At 40.6% G+C, this 23,000-nt stretch overlaps 1 long non-coding RNA gene across 3 annotated transcripts in view; it reads right to left on the bottom strand.

Annotated features, from left to right (window-relative positions):
* LOC103352084 (uncharacterized) overlaps nt 1-23,000 on the bottom strand; it is a 190,686-nt gene that overhangs the window by 73,172 nt on the left and 94,514 nt on the right. The gene's annotated exons all lie outside the window — the stretch shown is intronic.

The raw sequence follows: 23,000 nt of genomic DNA, 5'->3' as shown, positions 1-23,000 counted from the left end.
GATCACAGGGGACAATGGAATGTGACAAGAACATGTATCACTTTGCAGTGAGAACTTTAAGAAGCAGCAAATAGTTTGTCAGGCCCTTTCTTTGTCTCTGCCACAGGTACAGGCACAATTTAAGATGTCACTGCTCTGCCCATGTAAGTCAGAGTGTGAAAAGAAAAGGTGCAGAGTTCCCATTTGATCAGGATGTATGAAAAGCAAATCTTGTTTGTTATGAGCATTAAAATTTGGGAATTGTTTATTACTGTAGCCTAACCTAACCTGGCTGATTAACATGGGATCTATAGGACTCAGTGGAATAACACATTTTAAGGAATAATTCATTAAAGAAAGGAAATCTAATTTTGTAAATTATCATGTCTTCATTGCAAACCAATTTTCAATGAGAAAAAAAGGAACAGAAACCATAGAAAGAAACAATATAATATATAACAAGGGAATGAGAACAAATAGGAAGAAAGTTAAAGGTTCTATTAAAATTAAAATTAAAATCTAGTGTTAAAAATTGAAGACCTCCTCCCATAAAACAGGGAAAATATACAAATGAGCACAATAAGAAAGAAGATAATTAATGTAGAAATCAAAGAAGAAATAGACATTATTCACAGAACTAATATCCAAAGACATAACTGAAGAAAATGTTTCTGGATTAAAATTTAAACACTTATGTAAGCAGACTGAAAGAATTTGCCAACTGATGACTTGTAGGTCTACTTGACAACATTCCAAACAAAAGGATAAGAGAACTACCTGGATGGTGCCGAGGCTCACTAGGCTAATCCTCTGCCTGTGGCGCCAGCACCCCGGGTTCTAGTCCCCAAACTTTCTCTCTGTCTCTCTCTCTCTCACTAACTCTGCCTGTCAAAAATTAAATAAATAAATAAATAAATAAAACTACCATAAGATGTTGACCCACCTCCAAATTATACTTTGGTTAGGAATGAGGAGCCTTAATGTCTTGCTAAAGGGCCTGCAAAACACATAGATTATTTTTAAGCTAACCCATTTACAATGTAACTTTTTTCCAAATAACTAGTTAATTAACAGATCAGCAACAACTCTTATAACTTCTTTGTTATAGGATGTCTGATCTGATTTTTTACTCGTTTGTGTTATCACTATTTTTCACTATCACCTTCTCATAATTAATAGAAAGACACTGTGGCAAAAAAAAAAAAAATGACCTAAATGAAAGATCTCTGTGAGTGAGATCCCAGCAGAAAGAACGGGCCATCAAAGAAGGAGGTACCTTTCTCTGAACGGAGGAGAGAACTTCCACTTTGACTATGGTCTTGTCTAAATAAGTTTGGAGTTGGTGAACTCAAGAGGCTTCCATAGCCTTGGCAGCTCATGACAAGAGCCTCGGGTGATTACTGACATCATAAATAAGAGTGTCAATTGTTAAATCAACAACAGGAGTCACTGTGCATCTACTCCCCATGTAGGATCTCTGTCCTTTATGTGTTGTACTATGTGAATTAACAGTAAAACTACTACTCAAACAGTACTTCATACTTTGTGTATCTGTGTGGGTGCAAGCTGTTGAAATCTTTACTTAGTATATACCAAGCTGATCTTCTGTATATAAAGATAATTGAAAATGAATCTTGATGAAGAATGGGATGGGAGAGGGAGTGGGAGATGGGATGGTTGTGGGTGGGAGGGAGGTTATGGGGGAAAAGCCGCTATAATCCAAAAGTTGTACTTTGGAAATTTATATTTATTAACTAAAAGTTGAAAAAAAAGAAAGATGTAGATGTATCTTCCAGAAAACAGGAAAGGTCTTCTGGGTACTAAGCTTTCTTCCTGGGACATGTGGCTAGCCCATCATTGTACAACTCAATGCAGCTTCCTTCTACATATAGTGTGACCATCAGTCTTCACCATGCTTCCTTTAATGATAGAGTTCCTGTGCTTCTCAGGGACTCATTGCCATCCATCTTTCATTCTCATACTGTAAGAGAATATATTTATCTGTACCCTATGGAAGCTGAAGAGATATAACAGAATCTCCATTCATGTCAACAAACTATGCAAACAGTAAAAAGTACCCCTGATCCCAGAGTTCTCATCTCCCTTATGAAATGCTAAGTGATAACAGAGCAATGCATACACTATTGAAAGGAAAAAGTCAGGACCCAGCCAAAATGTTATTTATGTGAAACAGCAAATAGTCTTTGTTGTTTAACTTCCTAAGAAAATCTCAATATTTTTGTTGAAAAGTGAACAAAAACTCAAAACTCCAAATGGAGAGTATCATGTAAACTCTTGAACTAAACAGAGTTACACATCAATAAGCTTTTATAAATACGGGGACAGTATATTTAAAAATGTAAATATAAAAAATTCTTCTTGAATAAGACACATAGCACAAAAAAGCATTATTTGGTTCCACATCCCAGACTGAGTTAACTGCAACTAGGGAGAAGCTGGCATAGAGACACGCTGCCGAGCTATAAATTCCTCATTTTCTACACGGGGAGCCAAAAAATGCTATTTCGTTCTTGATTTTACACAATCAGAAAAATGTAATGGCAGATTTTTGGATTTTGTTCATTGCTCTTGCTCATCAGCAAGAATATTTGAAACACTGACTTGCTGTATAAATTGACACTTAACAAGAAGAGGAATGTAAATGAATTTTGATTCTAATCCAAATTCTTCTGATTTCTGAGTATTTCTGATTCCTATTGATGGACTCACCCCTACCTAGAGCTTTCTCCCTCCTGAATGCCCTAGCTTCAAGTACAAGGGTCCTTCAAATGTTTGTGGGAAAATGGAACATCTGCATCTTAGACTCCCCTCTTCCTCCTGCTGTTTGCATTCAAATGTTGTCTTCCAAACCTTCTAAAATACAAAGCACACAGCACACAGCAAAATGGCCCCCTCCTCCCAGACACTTAATCCAGTGCTGTAACAAGCCATATTCCCCTCACCTGTTCCTACACCTGTTTCTTATTTCTCCAAGTTGCTCTGATAGCTAACTCTTTTTTTTTTTTTTTTTTTTTTGACAGGCAGAGTGGATAGCAAGAGAGAGAGAGAGAAAGGTCTTCCTTTTGCCATTGGTTCACCCTCCAATGGTCGCCACAGCTGGCACGCTGCAGCCAGCGCACCACGCTGATCTGATGGCAGGAGCCAGGTACTTATCCTGGTCTCCCATGGGGTGCAGGGACCAAGCACTTGGGCCATCCTCCACTGCACTCCCTGGCCACAGCAGAGAGCTGGCCTGGAAGAGGGGCAACCAGGACAGAAGCCGGCGCCCCAACAGGGACTAGAAGCCCGTGTGCCGGCGCCACTAGGTGGAGGATTAGCCTAGTGAGCCAAGGCACCGGCGCTGATAGCTAACTCTTGATATGATGTATCCTTAAAAAAAAATACTTCCGGCCGGCGCCACGCGGTGGCCGCGGCGGCCATTGGAGGGTGAACCAAGGGCCAAGGAAGACCTTTCTCTCTGTCTCTCTCTCTCGCTGTCCACTCTGCCTGTCAAAAATAAATAAATAAATAAATACTTCCAACTGTTAATGCTCCCAATCCTGTTTCCTCATGCCAATAAATGCAAAAAAAAGTAGAAAAATATTAACAGTGAACAACAGCAGCCAAAAGCAGCCCAAAGCAGCACACTGGCAGTGTTTTCTATCTGGATTATAATATCTGTCTTCCTGGACTATTATTTCTCTCAGGCCTAGTGCCTAGAGCTGTGTGTTAATTTGCCAAACTGTTTCAATATTTAGTGAAGAGCCACAGCCAACCAATAATTTTTGGTAGTTTGTTTTCTGTTGATTTCAACCTACACATTAAAGGACCTAATGAAAATTTTAAAAGGAAAGGTGAAAGGACATAAGGACAACAGAAAGCTAATGACTTTGTCCACCTCCATGGAAAGAAACAAGAGGAGTATTTCAATTTATATGCAGAGTTTGACTAATATGTTTTATTCCTCAAATAATCTCTGATATCAGCCATTTCTGATGAGGTATAGATGGTTTTGTTTCATAAATCCCAAACAACTGCGAACACAGAAATGAAACTTAAAAAGAAAATAAATACTTCTGCACAGTGAATGACATTTCAAATGCTGACCCACACCATTCCTTACTCCCTCTATCAGACTACTTTGGTCCCATAGGAGCTACATCAGGTAGAGCTTAAACGGAAGCATGCTAGTAGTTACAGAACCACGCATAAGAGCTCCCTGGAGCCTGGGCTTTGGGCTTCATAGGATGGGATGCTACTTGTCCCTGGGTTTGACTGGGAGTAGGAAGAAGGTAAAAGATAACTGGCATGAATTGTTTTACAGGAAAAGATTCATTCTGAATTAGCAATCAGTTTTAGTATAGGAACCAACGATCACTCCTAAGACTTTTGGATTACAGATATGTGGCTTTACCAAAAAATGGACAAATATTAAGCACTCCTTTAAACCATAAACTCTCCATAAATTCTATAATTTGAGCCTGTACAGTACATTCTCACATCTTCTTAGGTTAGAATGATGCCTAATGGGTGATTTCTCTTGGGTGAACACCAGGAGTTTGAAGGGAACAGAATTATTATGGGCATTTGAGCCAGGAGTGTATGGGAAAGGGGCAATATTTAAAAGATATGCGTACTTGGTGGTTCTGCCAAGATGCAGTCCCCTACTTATGCTGAAGGATGTTTTTGGAAAGATCAAAAGTGGTGCAGTGAAAGGATTTTTTACAACCCCAAAGCAGGATTTAACAGGCTGCCATTAAAGCCCATATGTCCCGGAAAAGAAGACGGATGCTCTCTTACTCAACAAGCAGGCATTTGCTGAGTCCCTGCAGGTCAAGTGTAATGCCAGGAAGCGCAGCAGACAAAGAGAAAAGGGAATAATATCTTTCTCAAGAGATAATTTCAATTTGGTTGTAAAAGCAAAACCCACTCATGAAATAATGTGGGGCAGAAAGCAAAGTGACATTTGAGTGGGGCACTGAAATGGGGATTAAATGGAAGAAAGGCCTGGAGCCTTCCCATCAACAGTGGATAATACGACTGGGGAGTGACAATCAGAATATCTATGTGTGTTCAAGGCAGCGGAGATCTTGATGATGTCACCGGGGTGGGGGGAGCAGCCACCACCATTTGCTGAGAACAGAAGCATTTCCTGGATGAGGAACTTTCTGTGTTAAACTGAGACAGCCCTCAGAAATTTAGGATGTGCTGGCCACTTAATACAGTGGATCAAGTGCAAGCTCTGGAGACAGGCTCTTCATTTAAATCAAAGTTCTGCTACTACTGTGTCGGAGATTATGGGAAAGGGATTTAAAACTGTTTCTGTGTCGATTTCCTTATCTGAAAACCCAATAGGTTTACTAGATTATAAAGACAGTGCATTAAGATACCTAGTACATGGTAGGCGCATCATTATTAGAGCATGTTCTATATGCGCTAAAGCAGCACTGCAGATAGAAAATCTCGAAGGGTTTCATGGAAGGGAACTGGATGCTGTTTGAGGTCAAAGTGACAGACTTTTTTTTTTCTTTTCTTTTCTTTTTTTTTTTTTTTTAGCCAGACACTACAAATGTAGTGTATGTACTTTTTTTTTTTATTTAATAAATGTGAATTTACAAAGTGCAGCTTTTGTATTGTTGTGGCTTCCCCCTCAACCTGCCTCCCTCCCGTGGCCCTCCCCTCTCCCACTCCCTCTCCCATCCTGCCCTTCATCGAGTTTCATTTTCAATTACCTTCATATACAGAAGATCAACTTAGTATACACTAAGCAAGGATTTAACAGGCTGCCGTCACACAACTGCACAAGGTATAGGGTATTGTTCGACTAGTAGACTGGATAAAGAAATTATGGGACATGTACTCTATAAAATACTATACAGCAGTCAAAAACAACGAAACCCGGTCATTTGCAACAAGATGGAGAAATTTGGAAAACATCATGCTGAGTGAATTAAGCCAGTCCCAAAGGGACAAATATCATATGTTCTCCCTGATCGGCGACATAAGTTTCATAATAAAACACATTAAGGACAGAGATCCTATGTGGGAGCCTGTACCCAGTGACTCCTGTTGTTGATTTAAAAATTGGCACTCTTATTCATGACGTCAGCAATCACCCGAGGTTCTTGCCATGAGCTGTCAAGGCTATGGAAGCCCCTTGAGTTCACCAACTCTGAACTTGTTTAGTCAAGGCCAAATCACAGTGGAGGTTCCTTCCTCCCTTCAGAGAAAGGCACCTCCCTCATTGATGGCCTGTTCCTTTTGCTAGGGTCTTGTTCACCAGGATCTTTCATTTAGGTTGTTTTTGCCACCATGTCATGGATTTCCATGCCTGTGAGACTCTCATGGGCCTTTTAGCCAGATCCGAATGCCCCAAGAGTTGATTCTGAGGCTGGAGTGCTGTTTGGGGCCTTTGCCATTCTATGAGTCTGCTGTGTGTCCTGCTTCCCCCACAGGATCATTCTCTTCCTTTTAATTCCATCCTTCATTAGTTGCTTACACTGGTCTTATTTGTGAAATCCCTTCGACACTTATCCTATCTTTTTGATCGGTTATGTACTTATCACTTTACCAAGTGTGCTAGCATTGGTACATGCCTCCTTGATAAGATTTAGTTGAAATCCCCTGGCACATTTCTAGTTCCACCATTGGAAGTAAGTCCGAGACAGCATGTGCCAACCTATATATCTCCTCCCCCTCTTATTCCCACTCCTATGTTTCACAGAGATCACTTTTCTGTTAATTTTAAACACCTAAGAATGATTGTGTATTGATTACAGTGGTATTAAGTAGAACAAACAGAGCAACAACAAGAACAACAACAACAAAAATACTAAAAGGAATAAAATAGTAAGTTGTTCCTCAACAGTCTAGACAAGGGCTGATCATGTCGTTGTCTCTCATAGTGTCCATTTCACTTCAATGGGTTTCATTTTAGATGCTCGTTAGTTGCCATCGATCAGGGAGAACATATGATATTTGTCTGGACTGGCTTATTTCACTCAGCATGATATTTTCAAGATTCCTCCATTTTGTTGTAAATGCCTGGATTTCATTGTTTTTTACTGCTGTATAGTGTTCCATAGAGTACATATCCCATTGTTTCTTTATCCAGTCATCCGAGATGGGCATTTAGGTTGCTTCCATGTCTTAGCTATTGTGAATTGAGCTGCAACAAATATTGAGGTGCAAATGGCTCTTTTTTCTCCCCTTTAATTCCATTGGGGTAAATTCCAAGGAGTGGGATGGCTGGGTCCTGTGGTAGTGCTATATTCAGGTTTCTGAGGACTCTCCAAACTGTCTTCCATAGTGGCTTTACCAGTTTGCATTCCCACCAACAGTGGATTAGTGTCCCTTTTTCCCCACATCCTCGCCAGCATCTGTTGTTAGTTGATTCTGTATGTAAGCCAATCTAACCGGAGTGAGGTGAAACCTCAATGTGGTTTTGATCTGCATTTCCCTGATGGCTAGGGATCCTGAGCATTTTTTCATGTGTCTGTTGGCCATTTGGATTTCCTCTTTTGAAAAATGTCTGTTAAGTTCCTTGGCCCATCTTTTTATTGGGTTGTTTGTTTTGTTTCTGTGGTGGTTTTTGATCATTTTATAGATTCTAGTTGTTAATCCTTTATCCATTGTGTAGTTTGCGAATAACGTCTCCCATTCTGTTGGTTGCCTCTTCACTTTCCTGACTGTTTCCTTTGCTGTAAAGAAACTCTTCAATTTGAGGTAATCCCATTTGTTTATTTTATCTTTGATTACTCGTGCCTCTGGGGTCTTCTCCAGGAATTCTTCGCCTATTCCGATATCTTGAAGGGTTTCCCTATGCTCTCAATTAGTTTCATGGTGTCGTGGCGCATCTCTAGTTCTTTGATCCATGCTGAGTGGATTTTTGTATAAGGTGTAAGGTAGGGGTCTTACTTCATACTTTGATATGTGGACATCCAGCTTTCCCAGCACCATTTGTTGAAGAGGCTGTCCTCGTTCCAGGGTTTGGTTTTAAGTCCTTTGAAAGTGACAGACTCTTAAGTAGGGTGACCATATATCATTTCTCTTCCAAGCTGGATACTTTTGAATAAGAAAAGGGGTACTGTTAATAAGTTTGTTGGGATGGCAGGTATAAACTGTGCTCATTACAAACCAATTAAAAGGACCATCAGGAACTCTTAGGCTTTGAAGAAGACTAGAACTTAGACAACAACATCATGTCATGCAAAGGCCAGGTTCCATAAGACATTGCTGTACTGCTAGAACATTATGCACCAGTTACAGAAAATTGATCTGTTGTTAAAGGATTCTTTGATGTCAAATTTAAAAGTTAAGTTTTTATATCTTAGACCATGAAGAACAAGTTTTAATGTTTGAGTAGAAAAGTGTAAAGGAGATGGTCTACAATAGTTGAGAAAACTCTAAATTAGGAAGTAACCCATATCCATAGTAGCATTATTCATAGTGGCCAAGATGTGAAAACAACTTAAGTATCCATCTGTAGGTGAATGGATAAAGGACACACAATAAAATAGTATTAAGTCTTTCAAAAGAAGTAAATCCTGCTATTGGCAGCAACACAGATGAACTTAGAGGACATTATGCTAAGTGAAATGAGCTGTACATGGAAGGGTAAATATTATGCATTCTCACCACGTGGAATCTGAAAAATCACACTTGGGGGAAGGCATTTAGAATAAAGGTTAAGAAACTGCTTCAGATCTCTCTGCACCTGATTCCAGATTGTTGGTAGTGTGCACCCTCTGAGGCTGTGGAGGTGGATCAACTAATTGGGCCCATGTCACCCACATTAAAAACCTGAAATGAATTCTGGGCCCTGGCCTAGCCTGGCAGGCATTAGAGGTATGAGCTGGGAGAGGGAGATGACTCCCTTTCTGTCTGTCTACCCATTTTCATCTATCTACCATCCCATCCCTCTACCATCTAGCTAGCTAGCTACCTATATCTACCTTTGGCTCTGTGCGCTTCAAATAAATGAATAAAAATATTTTAAATAAAAATAAAATTTAAAAATCAAACTCATAGAAGCAAAGAGTAGAATGGTGGTTGCCACATGGGGAAGGCAGAATTAGGGAGCTACTAATTAGCAGGTGCCAGGTTCCAGTGAGGCAAGATAAACAAGCTCTAGCAATATACTGTGCAATATTTTCCCTATAGAAACAACACTTTAAGGTCTACCAAGAAGTGCAATATTAAGTATTCTTACTCCAATAAAATAATATTTTATAAAAAATTTTGAAGAAATTTTGAGAGGATTTGGGCAAAATTAACTGGGTAAGATAGAAAGAACTGAACTTGATGTCAAAGGTTGAAAGCTACTTTATTTTGAAGAAAAAAAATGTTGCTGGTAACAAAAATTTATAATCCATAATGCACCACACTACATCATTTTCAAAAGTATATCAACACAGAGCATATAATATAGACATTTCTTTTTAGTAAATTTGATTTCATTGGAAACTTTTGAACAGATTATCATCTATGGTCATAACTGAAGATGCTATGATAAAATACAACTCTGAGTTCTTGACTTTGCAATCCATTTTGAATTGTAGGTAGAGCACAGATAGGTGTCAGAATCAGGCCTAGGACCTTGTTAGAGTCCATACATCAAGCCCAAAATGGCAGATAAAGAAGAAAAAATCAAGTGCGTTTGTGGATATATACAGGGTACTGACTTGATCTATTTTTTGTTGTTATAAATAAATACCTGAGACAGGGTACTTTATAAAGTAAAAGATTTATTTGGCTCATGATTCTGGTGACTGGAGGGTAGAGAAACAAAAAAGGAAACAGCCCTGAGCAGAACTGACCAAGCATGTGGGATGGTCTTGCTTTACAACAACCCAGAATTGACGCAATCCGAAAGACCAGCACTGATCCCTTCCAAGGTTACAGCCCCCGAAGATCTAATTACCTTGCACTAGGTCCCACCTCTTACAGATTCCACTGCCTCAATATCACCACACATGAGGACCAAACTTCTAGCACCAAACCTTTGAGAAAAACACTGAAATCCTCTCCAAGCTATGGCAGGTGGGAAGGGTAAGATTCACTATCTGGGAAGTCACATAACAGAAATGAGGGCCCAGACAAGGACACTGGAAATAATTTTTCTGGGCCAAGGGCAAGAAGAAATGGAAAGTGTATGAGTAGAACAGGAAAGATGAAGATTAAATTGAAAGAATAGACATTTATCAAAGAGTTATCTACAATTATTATCATGCAGAAAATCATGAATATGCCACACCCAAATATACCACTTGACATCAAGTTATTTAAAGAAGCAACAGATGCAGGAAGAGTTCCCTTCTCTCCTCATATCTTCCTAAACACAGATATTAATTTCCTTTTTAATAAAGGTGCCCCCTCCATCATCCCCATACAGGGGATGGGAGAGCATTTTAAATATCAAAGATAAGGAATTGACACCAAGTTGAGTTTGTATAACCAGGTTTTATTAAAATAGTTCTTGTCTTCCAATAGTGCCCCCACGTTTCCTAGTTACTTCCCCAGTATTTAACCATCCCTTGAAACTCAAATCCCCCTCCCTTTATGAAGAAAATAGAAGCCCTCAAATCTATCCACTCCCTTGAGTGCTACGTCTTCTCTGAACTATGTGCATGTGCATATTAAAAACTTAAGTGCCTTTTATCTTGTTACTGTGTCTTTCATTGGTTTAATTTGCAGGCCTCCACCACTCAATATTAGAGGCTGGAAAACACCTCTTTCTTGCCAACATACAGTTTAACCATGAAGACATCAAGAAGTATTGACTTAGCTGACTTCAGGCCTCTTGCCATTTCAAATATATTACCATGGAGCTACCTCTAGATCACCCTCTTTGGCAGAGGCAAGCAATGGTTTTGAAGAATAAATGCTCTTGAAGTCTCTGTGACAAAGGGAAGAGGGTGGAAAACAAGACAGTGTCTGACTCTGGTAGAATTATTCTTTTGTTTAAGATTTATTCATTTGAAAAGCAGGAAGACAGAGAGAGGGAGAGAGAGATCTTCCATCAGCAGCTTCACTCCCCAAGTGGCTTGCAATGGCCAGGGCTGTTCAGGGCAGAATACAGGAGCCCAGAACACCATCCAGGTCTCCAAGGAGGATGGCAAATGGACCATCATCCACAGGTTTCCCAGGCACATTGGCAAGGAGCTGGATCAGGAGCAGAGCAGCCCGGATTCAAACCAGCACTCTGATGTGAAATGCCGGAATTACTAACAGCGGCTTAACCTGCTGTGCCATAATGCAAGCCTCTGGCAGTATTATTCTGAAGAAATTTGCCACATGATTTTGCCACAGGTACACTCCATGTGGGTCAGTAAATTGACTGACAAAGAGACAAATGTATCTAATTCCTTTTAAAAAAAATCTCTTAAATGTGTCCCTTCCCGAAATATTTTGAGGGGCTACACACACACACACACACACACACACACCTGCCACCTCCCACCTTCCTCCTACATGCAAGCAATGAAGTGATCACATTTTCAACTCTTGGATCCATTTGATATAAAGTAATACTGATGGGGCCCAGCATTATAGCATAATGGGTAAAGCCGCTGCCTACAACACCAGCATCCATACAGGCACCACTTCATGTCCCAGCTACTCCCTTCTGATCCAGCTCCCTGCTAATGGCCTGGGGAAAGTAGTGGAAATTTGGGCCCCTGCCACCCATATTGGAGATCTGGGTGAAGTGAAGTTCCTGGCTCCTGACTTTGGATTGGCCCAGTCCCAGCTGTTGCAGCCAATTGGAGAGTGAACCAGCAGGTGGAAAAATCTCTCTCTCTCTCTCTCTCTCTCTCTCCCTTTCTCTCTCTCTCTCTCTAACTCTGACTTTAAATAAGTAAATAAATCTTTTGAAAAAACATAGTAATACTGGCATAGGGATTCACAATGAAATATGTTTTAAAATGCAATCTTGTCTTACTCATCTCTCCCATACAAGGAAGGGAGGAGGGAAGGAGGGAAGGAGGGAAGGAGGGAAGGAGGGAAGGAGGGAAGGAGGGAAGGAGGGAAGGAGGGAAGGAAGGAAGGAAGGAAGGAAGGAAGGAAGGAAGGAAGGAAGGAAGGATTCAAATTAATTTGAAGGAATTGATGACCACTGACAGTCTCTACAGAACAGTATGGGAATCAATTAAAACAGAAGCTGAAAAATGCCTCTGGGCATAATTGATAACACGATGAGACAGGGAAAAAAATTATAAGTGTGAAGCTAAATCCAAAACTTCTTACTTAGAGAAAATGCAGAGGCTTCTCCTATCCCACAGGACCAATCTGGAGAACTATTAGTGTTTCAGGAAGCGAGAACCAGAGAGTAATTGTTGTTGTTTGTTTATTCTTGACAGTTTTAAAGGACAATTTCTCTTGGGGGGAAATTTCTTTTTCCTACTGAGAAATTTGCACTAAACCCATGACTGTTCCAAGAAAGTTTTTGGCTCTTTCTTGAACTTGGGAATAGATTCTGCCTAAACTTGTGCAATTTGTTTACTTAATTGCTTCAGTAGATTATCATTCCTCAAACTCAGAGCTTTAGAAATATCACTGGATATGAAACATATCCAGGGAAGCCAAAAAAATTAAGAACAGTCTTAATGTTATAAAATTATATGCCAGGCCAATGAATAAACGGTCAAGATTGGGGCCAGCACTGTGGCACAGTGGGTTAAGTCCCTGTCTGAGGCACCAGCATCCCATATAAGTGCTGGTTCCAGCCCTGGCTGCTCCACTTCCGATCTAGCTCCCTGTTTACGTGGCTGGGAAAGCAGCGGAGGATGGCCCAGGTACTTGGGTCTCTGCACTCCTGAGAAACACCCAGGAGAAGCTCCTGGCTCTTGGCTCCTGATTGTGGCCTGGCCCACCCCCAGACATTGTGGCCATCTGGGGAATGAACCAGTAGATGGAAGATGTCTCTTTCTCTCTCTCTCTCTCTCTCTCTCTCTCTCTGTCTCTCTCTCTCTGTAACTCTGGCTTTCAAATAAATAAATAAATCTTAAAAATAAAGAAAGATTAAAAAGTCACGATTAGGTCCATTGTGGTCCCTGAACTGGATAATCATCATATTTAATGCTGAGGTCTATTCACTGTTGATGCAATTTTCATAAAATGCAAACATGGACCAAATGCTTTCATAAGTTAGAGCCCAATAATTTCAGCACACAGATCAATTTAACTTTGCCAGATTTTCTTAGTGCATTATCCACTAAGCCACAGGCACCGCTATGAAAATCATAATTCCTATTACTGTTTTAAAACTTGGTCAAAAGAATTTGGTTTTTGTATAACAGCACAATTGGCCATTGTTTCATTTGCAGTGTTAAAGGTTTAATAATCTCTAACATGAAAATTAAAATATAAAACATTTGGTACTAACACTATATATTATTTCAATTCTTAAGAAACCTTTTTGAATCACTGGGGATATTTCAGAGCAAATAACACAAGAAGAATAGATACCTAGAATACATTGCTTTAAAATTAAGGTAGAATTATTGTACCCCATTAAAATTGGTAATCTCTTGTTAATGAAGTTTAAGAAGACAGCACATTTATCGCAGGGGAGCTAGGGGAAAGGAAGCAGTAATTATCAGAATATATGCACCAAATCATTATTCTACCTCATTCCTTATGCATTTAAACTGTCTCTCTTCACTACACAAGTCTTTTGTAATAAAAATGAAGGTTCTGATTGCCTACTTAATATAAATTTAGATGCAGTCCACAGCTAGTTGTAAGAGAAGAAAAATCTTAAATTTTATTGCCATAGCTCCCAGATTAATTAATGGCAGAAGGGTTAAAATTCCAAATACATGTTAGTCTTGTTAACACATAATTGATTCTAAGTCCTCAAAGACAGTTCTTCCTTTTTATGCCAGGCACCTAGGCTGTAAACCAAGGTAATATTGGTGAATGCTATAGGCTAGCAAGAATGGTCTATGAAGGCTTCATTCACTTTTCTCTGTTTAAAAGTTATTTTCAATAACAACCACAACAAGAATTTTAATGACTATTCTCTACCAATGACTTTGTAAGCTCTACTCATATCTTGTTTAAACATGGCAACAATACTATATGGCATGAATAAATAGTTTCCCAAGTACACAAATGAAAATTTGTGACCCTAGGAAGTTAAGTAACCCGTTCAAGGTAATTCCACTGGATTGAATCCAGATTCTGTCGACCCATAAGTCTGTAGTTCAGAACTAAATATAACTTCAATCATCAAAACATCAGATAAATTTCTTCTACAAAGTCAGAGAACTTCAAATTCAACAAGCTGTTCCATTAATATTTTCTCTTTAATTGCTGCCCATAAATGATGAACCTGCCAGCAAGATCAGTCATAAGCTTATCAAGGGGGCCAACGCCATGACTCACTTGGTTAATACTCCGCCTGCGGCACCAGCATCCCCCAGGGGCGCTGGGTTCTAGACCTGGTCAGTCCTCTTCCAGTCCAGCTCTCGGCTGTGGCCCGGGAGGGCGGCGGAGGATGGCCCAAGTACTTGGGCCCTGTACCCCCTTGGGAGACCAGGAGGAACCACCTGGCTACTGGCTTTGGATCGGTGCAGCGCCAGCCGTAGCTGCCATTTGGGGAGTGAACCAACGGAAGGAAGACCTTACTCTCTGTCTCTCTCTCTCACTGTCTACTCTACCTGTCAAAAAAAACAAAAAACAAAAAAACAAAAAACAAAAAACAAACAAACAAAAAAAAACAAAACACCAAACTTATCAGACACTCCACTTTTAGCAGGAGATTCTCAAATATATATCTGTATTTGAAGTTCTGTATCAATTCTTTATCATGCTTGTAGCAGTTTGATGATCTGTATAAGAAAAAAGCCCCACTCTCTCCCTCTGGCTAGCTAATCAATCCTTGGCAAGTTTCTCCAATTGCTATCCCCATCCAAAACAGCAAAGACCCAAAAAGTTTCAAGTATATTTCTTTGAAGACTTCTTCAGCTCTCCCAAACAAAATGAGTCATTTCTGCCTCTCTGCTACTTTATAACTTAGTCTTTCTACATCAGAGCACAAAAGCAGAGCACTCTAAATTATCCACAAATGAATCATCTTATACACTAGACCAGAATCCAGGAATGTTTCATAACTTTTGATGAATCTGTTGGTCAGCTCAGGAAATCTGTATCTCAGTTAATCTTCATTTTTTGAACACATGTTGCGACAGCTGGCTATTATTGTTGTAATTTTCTCTTCTTACACCTGTCTAAATCATTATTCTCAAAACATACAAACACAGTTCCAGGAGTTTTATAAGCAACTTATCACAAAATATTTGTGCCTCTGTATGAGATGAGGTCCTAGAAAAACAGAATGTACAATTCAGCACAGGATTTCATTTCAGGCACCTCAATACTTTAAATATCTCAAAGAACAATATGGTTGAGAAAATGCAAATTAATATTTAGTCTTTTGAAAACTAATTTTGTGAACAATTTCATTATAATCGCTTGAAACTATGGTTATGAGTGATGGACCACTTTTGCAATGAATAATTTAGTTGCCAAAAAGTTATTAACTCCACCATTTGAAGTATTATAGACAGAACTGGTGCTATGGCACAGTAGGTTAATCCTCCTCCTGTTGGCTCCTAGAAAGTTAATTTTTTAATTGACAAACTGTTTATGGTGTACAACATGATATTTTGATATGTATACACTGTGAATGTATGAATGTGACAGCTAGGTCAATTTAATGCGTAATTACCTCACTTTTTTTAAAGATTTATTTTTTATGTATTTGAAAGTGTTACAGGAGAAGAGGAGAGAGAGGGATACAGAGAGAGAGAATCTTTCATCTGCTGGTTCACTCCCTGAATGACTGCAATGGGTGAGGCTGGTCAGGCCAAAATCAAGAGCACGGAGCTTCTTCCGGGTCTCCCACGTGAGTGCAGAGACCCAGGGACTTGGCGCCATCTTCTGCTATTTTCCCAGGAGCATTACCAGAGAGCTGGATCCGAGGTAGAGCAGCTGGTTCTTGAGCTGGTGCCCTAATGGGATGCTGGCATCACAGGTGGAGGCTTAACCTGCTACGCCACAATGCCAGTCCCACATGTTTATCAATTTAAAAAAATTTGTTTTATTGATTTGAAAGGCAGAGAGGAAGAGAGGGGGAAAGACAGAGCGAGAGATCTTCCATCTGCTTCTTTACTCCCTAGATGGCCCCAATGGCCATCCTGCTGGAGCCAGGAGCTTCTTCTGGGTCTTCCATGTGGGTAGCAGGGGCCCAAACACTGTGCCATCTTCTGCTGCTTTTGCCTGGAAAAGCAGTAGAAGATGGCCCAAGTTCTTGGGCCTCTGCATCCGTGTGGGAGACCTGGAAGAAACTCCTGGCTCCTGGCTTCAGATTGGCTCGGCTCTGGCTGTTGTGGCCATTTGGGGAGTGAACCAGAAGGACAACCTTTCTCTCTGTCTTTCCCTCTCACTGTCTGTAACTCTCTCTCTCAAATAAATAAATAAAAACTAAAAAAATTAAAAAATGAAGTATTATAGAGTACCATTATGCCACTTCCTGAAAAAACTAAAATTAAAAGGAAGTTAAAGATGGTTTAGCAAAAGCAAACTTACTGTTCTCCCTTAAGGGAAAACATAAAGGTCTTTTAGAAGATTAAAGATTCATATCTGTGGTGCTTTCTGTAAATTCCCACGAATCATTCAGTCTTATTGAAATGCACAATTGCTACTTACATAAATAGAACATTCTCATATATATGTATATGTGTGTGTTGATTTTTGCATTTTTGTGACAGCAATGAATTAGAGCTTCAAACTTTGTTATATTAAAAAAATAAATCGTTTGAAAACTTAGCCAACTTCTGTTCTGCCTGGAGCTATGAAATAAAGAGTGTCAGTAGACAGTCCAGTTATATAATATAGTAAGAACATTCCAGAAAGTTGAACCTTATCTGTCGGTGTTCTCAGAAGATCCTGAGGATAGAAGGTGAATATTTGGTGCCTAAACAATGTTTAAGACTGGAGAAACCCTGACCCAGGAAGAATATTGAGCACCCATAGACTCTAGCAACAAAGCTTCAGAGGATAGTCTACTTTTACTTCACTTATGATGTGTTCAGTCCAGTGGGGTTTGTATACTCATGTGTGGGCATGCACATAGTGTAATTGCTTAGTTATTGTCTGTGTCCAAGGAACAAAAGAAAGACAAGAAGGCAAGTATGTGCCTATGAGGCCAATATCCAGCCTGTAGCTAAAGACAATAGGTGTGAACATCAGACAGGGAATCAGGATACTAAATCTCTGTTCTGTCTTTGGGGAACATACTTCAATACAATTTTTATTTAAACCAAGAATAGCATCTGTGGCTGGCAGAATAATGATCCCCCAAAGTGTCCCTATCCTAATCCTTAGAATCTGTAACGGTGCCAATCTAGGTAACACAAGGGATTTGGCCGGTGTGTTTAAGGCTCTTTACATGGGGAGGTAAGTCTGTACTATCTGTGTGAGCCCCATGTGATCACAAGGGCTGTGGAAGGGATACAATTGGAGAAGATGTGTCAATGGAAGTGCAGGTCAGAGGGTTGCAGCTATGGGCCAAGAAATGTGGGCTGCCTCTTCAAGCTGAAGAAGGCAAGGAATGGATCCTCTCTAGAGCCCACAGAAGGAAAACAGCTGTGTTAATACCTTGAGTTGAGTTCCATAGGACCCATCTCAGAATTCTAGCTCCCAGGATGGTAAAATGATAACTTTTAGTAAATTTCTGTTGCTCTGAGCCACTAGGTTTGGGGTAATTTGTTATATAAACCATAGGAAACTAATAGTACCTTTGTTGATTTTTATTTCCATTGTTTGCTTCAACTTAAATACACATTTTCTTTCTACATTAAATGGTTTTTTGCTAGTGCCCTATTTTGTATTGTAAAGGTACAAAGTAATTGTAGGTTAATGGCAGGATATGCTTTGGTACCTCAGAAATTTCTTTCAGAAATATGTGAATTTTGAAAATCCTAGAAATGGTTAATCAGGAAGTGTTGCATGCTAATTCCTATGTGTTTATTATACATTATTCATCCTACCTCAACCCTCATTCTCTCACAGGCACCAAGAGAACTCAGGCATTGTAACAGATGCAATATGAGGCAGTACAATGGGATTGGATAATAACTTTGGAGAGGACTGGGGTTGGGCAAGGTTATGTAAAATCTGTGCCAGAGACACCAACAGATAGCCAAAGATTTCCATCATCCTATGGAGCCAATCAGGAAGCTGTCACACAGTTCTGCTGCCTAAGCAACATGAAACACAGTGATAATGAAATAAAAAAATAAATTAAGAAATTCAGCCTGCCCTTTAAGGGACTGGCAGACACACAGTGTACTGCTGTGATCTGCCGCAAGATAAGCCTTGCTCTGATGGGGAATCAAAAGGCTGTTATCTTTTGTCTTGGAAAACTACCACTTCTTGGTGGACCATTTGGCAACTCCACACAAGTGGGTCCACCCAAGTGTAGAATTTTATTCAAATGTCATCTGTATCCCCCCAAAAAGCAGGTGAATTTGGAGGTCTTGTGGGTAACAATTTTTTCCTCAAAATATTGTCTTATTTTTATTGGATTCAGCCTCCCCAAGCCCATTCACCCAGTAGCAGATCAAAAGCCACAACACTAGGGAAAATTTTTTAAAGATTTATTTTATTATTTATTTGAAAGACAGAGTTACACAGAGAAGGAGTGGCAGAGAGAGAGAAAGAGGTCTTCTATCTGCTGGTTCACTCCCCAACTGGCCGCAATGGCCGGAGCTGCACCGATCCAAAGCCAGGAGCCAGGAGCCTCCTCTGGGTCTCCCACATGGGTGCAGGGGCCCAATGACTTGGGTCATCCCCTACTGCTTTCCCAGGCCACACCAGAGAGTTGGATCAGAAGCAGAGCAGCCGAGACTCAAACCTGCGCCCATATGGGTTGCCTGCACCACAGGCGGCGGCTTCACCAGCCATGCCACAGTGATGGCCCCAACACAAGGGAATTGATGTTAGTACTCCTTAACCACATGTTCTCCCAAGTAAATATCAAGCACTATTCTTAGCATGATGATCCTTGGTTATAGTCCATATAGGGAAAGGAGCCAAAAGAAAAGTAAATTGAAAGGCCCAGATGGAATTTAGATACCAGATGGCTAGCTATACTTGGTAGGGGGAGGATTTATAGCTCTAGGGAAAGAGAGGGAATAATTTTACAGGTCAAAAGGATGCTTCCTGATAACAATAGTCCCTATTAGTCTCAGGAGCTAGATCAACAATTGACCAAAAATGTTGCTCAGTTGATTGTTTGAGATACGGCTTCAGTTGGACAGAAATCCAATGGATTTACAGACAATTATGTTCCTCTGGGCCTTTCAATTATTGGACCACTAAAGACTCTCTATTGTAGGTCTATTAGTTATCATGTGCTCTGTTCGTCGCTGGACATACACACAGATAGGAGTCAGTACAGTGCTACACACAGATAGGACATACACACAAATAGGAGTAAGTATAGTTCTACGGTCCTGAGTTTGAATCCTGGCTCTATCTCTGAGTAACCACGTGACCTGGAGCAATTGTCAGGCTCGCTATCTCATCTATAAGATGAAGCTATCAATCCCTGTCATCTATCTTGTGTTGCTGGATGTTTCTTCCACTGAGAAGCTTAGAATGAAGTGTGGAGATAAGCAGGCCTCAGAAGCCTAATGCTATAAGATATACGGGTAGGTATTTGGAACCACAAGAGCCCTAACTGGAAGGGGTCATGATAAATAATTGGGAGGAGATGACAAGAAGGCCTGCAATACAGAGGGAATCCTGGCTTATCAGATTGAGAGACTGGAAATCTGTGTTCTTTCAACCACACGGGCCTAATACCTTACAGAATATCTTGTCCATTCAGACTGAAGACACAGCTTGCCCTTCCATGGTGCGCTTTCTTATTGGAGAGTGAATCTGAACAAGCAAACTGGCATGCCCTCATGTATTAATTCATTTACTCATGGTTACAGCCTTGGTCAAGGCTGAGAACTCTGCTGAAATGCTGACTCCAAGCAAGAGTTCAGCTGTCCTTTCATCTCCAAGCATAGGCTGAGGTCAGTTAAATTGATTAACATGGATTTCTTTCTTATTTTTGCAATTAAACCTGCTAATGTAGATTCAGTGTCAATCAACATATACTTCAAACAAAGAAATTGGATCCACTTAATTTAGAGAAATGAAGCCTAATTCTTTTAATTATAATCAGAGAGAGAGAAAGGGAGAAAGAGAGAGGGAGCTTCCATTTGCTGGTTTTCTCTCCAAATGGCTGCAACAGCTAGAGCTGGGCCAATCCTAAGCCAGGAGCCAGGAGCTTCTTCCGGGTCTCCCACATGGGTGAAGGTGCCCAAGCACTTGGGCCATTTTCCACTGCTTTCCCAGGCACATCTATAGGGAGCTGGATCTGAAGTGGGATGCTGGCACCACAGGCAGCAGCTTTATCCACTACAACACAGCGCTGGCCCCTGATTATAATCTATTTAAGAATGTTACACTTTAATTCCTGAAATGGATGCTTTTTCTTTTTTGTTTTGTGTGGCCATTTTGTTAGATGGTATCATTCAATCTCTAGCAATAGGCTTCTGTACATCAATAGGAAGTTCATTGGCAGATTACCAGCTCATTTAGCATTCATGAAGCAGCAGTTTTTACCAAATTGTTTTGGTGTTTTATATAATGTGGATGATATTCAGGATGTATGGGAATGTCATGAAAAGATTCAATGTTTTTTCAGCCTTATATCCATGTAACCATTATACTGAGAATCAAGCTCCCACCTCTGCCCAATTCTGCCTTTCTCTCTTCCCAAGAGCATTCTTCAGTAAACATTTTGCAAGCAGCATCTCAAAGCCTTTTTCCTAGGGAGCTGAACCTTACATGGGGTTGTCAATCAAAATGGTCCCCTTGGGAGCTTGACACAAATGCTAATCATTCTATCCTTGCTCAGAACCTATTGGAATTCCTTTTGAGAAATTGTTTGTACAACCAAAGCACATACTTGGGGAAATGTATACCAGAGTGCCAAAACTTTGCTATCCAGGTTATGTATGTATATGTTCGTAAAAGTCATTTCAAGCTGACTCTGAAGCCTAAAGGCTATGATTAAGGTAGGGTATTCTACTTAGTATGCAAAAATAGGTGCAGCTAACATGTTTCAGAAATGATTTTTCTAAATGGTGGTCAAATTGGTTTGAATGAATACCTGAAAAGAAGTTTTTGTTTGTTTGTTTGTTTGTTTGTTTTGACAGGCAGAGTGGACAGTGAGAGAGAGAGACAGAAAGGTCTCCCTTTTGCCATTAGTTCACCCTCCAATGGCCGCCGCGGCCAGCGCACTGCAGCGGGCGCATCGTGCTGATCCGAAGGCAGGAGCCAGGTACTTCTCCTGGTCTCCCATGCGGGTGCAGGGCCCAAGGACTTGGGCCATCCTGCAGTGCACTCCTGGGCCACAGCAGAGAGCTGGCCTGGAAGAGGGGCAACCGGGATAGAATCCGGCGCCCCGACTGGGACTAGAACCTGGTGTGCCAACGCCACAGACGGAGGATTATCCTATTGAGCCACGGCGCCAGCCTGAAAAGTTTTAAAATGTCTTGAGCAACAGCAGCATCAGTGAGCTAAATGCCGTAGTCTCACAAAAGAATTACTTGCAATGATGAATCTCATGCTTGTGTGTCACTCCTTGCATTCTTTTAAAAACCAGTCTCATATTTTTATTTATGCTGAAGTTTCCACCACAAAGCTTTAGGTAGAGCCCTTTATTCCCTTTATAGTTTCAGCCTTAAAGAGTGATAGGAAAAATGAGACTTTAGGACCTGAGGTAGAAGTTCTGAAGAGATGTGGAAATTTAAGTAGCATATGGTATTTTTTACAATATAAGAATTTGAGCATATTTTTAGGCTAGTGGCAGAAAAGTCATTTTAATCTTTCCATCCCTAGCTCCTAGTCCAGTGCCTATTACATAATAAACCACTGGAGAAGTAACCAAATTATTCAATTCAAAGAGCAATTCTAGAGATAGGCAGCATTTCTGAGCCCTTGCAAGCAAATGGAATCAGAAATCATGAAACAGATATATTATTTCTTATCCACTGCTTCATTCCCCAAATGCCTATTATAGCAAAAGTTGGGCCAGGTCAAAGCCAGAAGCCTGGAACTCCACCTAGGTCTTCCACATATGGCAGGGACTCTAGTACTTGAACCATCATCTACTATCTCCCCAGGTACACAATAGCAAGAAGCTAGATCAGAAGCAGAAGCTAGCCAGCGCCGCGGTTCACTAGGCTAATCTTCTGCCTTGCAGTGCCGGCACACCAGGTTCTAGTCCCTGTTGGGGCGCCGGATTCTGTCCCAGTTGCCCCTCTTCCAGGCCAGCTCTCTGCTGTGGCCAGGGAGTGCAGTGGAGGATGGCCCAAGTGCTTGGGCCCTGCACCCGCATGGGAGACCAGGAGAAGTACCTGGCTCCTGCCTTCGGATCAGCGCGGTACGCCGGCCGCGGCAGCCACTGGAGGATGAACCAACGGCAAAAGGAAGACCTTTCTCTCTTTCTCTCTCTCTCACTGTCCACTCTGCCTGTCCAAAAAAAAAAAAAAAAAAAGCAGAAGCTGGACTTAATCCCACGCACTCTTAAACAAGATGCTGTCATCCCATGCGGTGTGGTATAACCTGCTATACCACAACACTCACCCCAGTACCTAGCTTATTTCTTACAAAGTTTTGCTACCCTTGGGATTTCCCCAACTTTATATTTCCCTTTACTGATACTGAGTAAAAATTGAACTGGCCTCTATGCTTGCTTGTAGTGATTCCAAGGGATGACTCCTCAGCAAGCCCTGGCACAACAGTCCCCCCGTCCTCAGCTTCAGTGACTCATGGTCAAGCACTCTCTGAAAATATGAAGTGGAAAATACCAGAAATAAAAATTTATATTTTCAATAAATGTTATAGCATATTGTTGTAACTGTTCTGTTATTTTTAGTTATTACTCTTTA

This window comes from Oryctolagus cuniculus, chromosome 9, assembly GCF_051225735.1.
Source record: "Oryctolagus cuniculus isolate XC-2025 breed Fujian yellow rabbit chromosome 9, ASM5122573v1, whole genome shotgun sequence".
Taxonomy (NCBI): Eukaryota; Metazoa; Chordata; class Mammalia; order Lagomorpha; family Leporidae; genus Oryctolagus; species Oryctolagus cuniculus.
The sequence above is the reverse complement of the archived record's forward strand: the minus strand, read 5'-3'. Positions and strand labels throughout refer to the sequence as shown.